This window comes from Pseudophryne corroboree, chromosome 1 (genome assembly GCF_028390025.1).
Source record: "Pseudophryne corroboree isolate aPseCor3 chromosome 1, aPseCor3.hap2, whole genome shotgun sequence".
Taxonomy (NCBI): Eukaryota; Metazoa; Chordata; class Amphibia; order Anura; family Myobatrachidae; genus Pseudophryne; species Pseudophryne corroboree.
This window is the reverse complement of record NC_086444.1, coordinates 135,905,336-135,906,769: the sequence shown is the minus strand read 5'-3', so window position 1 is coordinate 135,906,769 and position 1,434 is coordinate 135,905,336.

Below are 1,434 nucleotides of genomic sequence, written 5' to 3'. Positions count from 1 at the left end.
ATTAGGAGGTCGGACCGTAGCACAAAAGGCGTCCCACCCCCTAGGTACCGTGAATAAACTAATAGTTGACCTGTAAATATGTTGTTCAGAAATGTATAGGTGTGTTGGTGCCCAACTTGATTGTATTCACCCATTTACTATTGTTCGCATCTTGAAAGACTTGGGCATTGACGTTTGGCATGTTGCTTAATGCGTGAGGACACGCAATCTTCCAGAGGGGGAAAATGTGATGCCTTGCATTTGCCCCGGTTCCTCATAATTGCCTTTGCAGCTACTATCCGGTTGCTAGGCAACTAACGGGGTCCCAAATACTTGGAGGACACTAGGACCCAGGGGAGAAGAGTCTGGAGGCTCAAGGGGATTGGCAGCCGGAAAAAGCGGGAGAATAAGAGGCGGGACTGGCGCCAAAGCAAGGAGGCGGACGAACAGTGTGGAGGGGAGCTCACCGCCGAACGGAGGAGACGGAGCACGCCCGGCAGCTGCACTGAAGAGCAAGACGGAAGGGGAGTGACGCGAGAGCAGCAGCGCGCTACGGAGCCCCGCTGAGAGAGAGGAGAGCCGCCGGCCAGCGTGTAAGGAGAGCCGTGGACGGGAGCTGGAAGACGGCGCGAACCCCACCATCAGTGCCGCTGGTGCCGAGACACACTGCCGCTGCCTGCAAGTAGGCGCACACTGCACAGAGAGGGGACAAGAGCCACAGCACGGGATAGCAGTACTGGAAGGGAAGAGCTGGAGGGACGAGACGTCGTCACCTCACAGGTAGACCAAACACTTACCGTATTCCACCCCATTTGTCCACTGCTGGCCAGAGAATACTCCCTCCCGAGACTCTCAGATACTTTTATGTGCCACTGTTATGACGGGAAGTTGAATCCCCTTAATGAGTAGGTCCTTTGCAGCCACAAGGACCGTGTAAAAGCAAGACCCTGATCCATCACTGGGCCTCAGTCACTAGAACCCTAAGCCTAAGTCACCACTTGCACAGCAGCTACCCGACCACAGGGACACACTGACTTTAACGGAGTAAGAGCCACTAACCTGCTTCCCCTTTGATGCAAGAACGGATATCACTGCAGTGACATTACTGTACAAACGCGCGTTTGCACTTCCCCGGATTGTATATGAGGACTGAGACTCCATTGTGCTGGATCCACAGCACCATCTAGTGACTACATAGTATAAATATTGTTTGAATACTATTGTATCCACTTTCTGACACTAATCTGTGTGATGACATGTTGAGGGGTGCTTATGTTGATAATGTGATATATCCCAGCTTACTATAATAGACCTGTGTTACTGTACTCTAACGTAGTGGTCCTTTCACCTTTAAGGGGGGGGTGTTGTCTATCCCGGGGTATCCTCATCCCTTCTGCCCAGGTCCTCCGCAGCCGTTCCACGCAGATTCCGCCCGACGTCGAGACCAACAAGAAG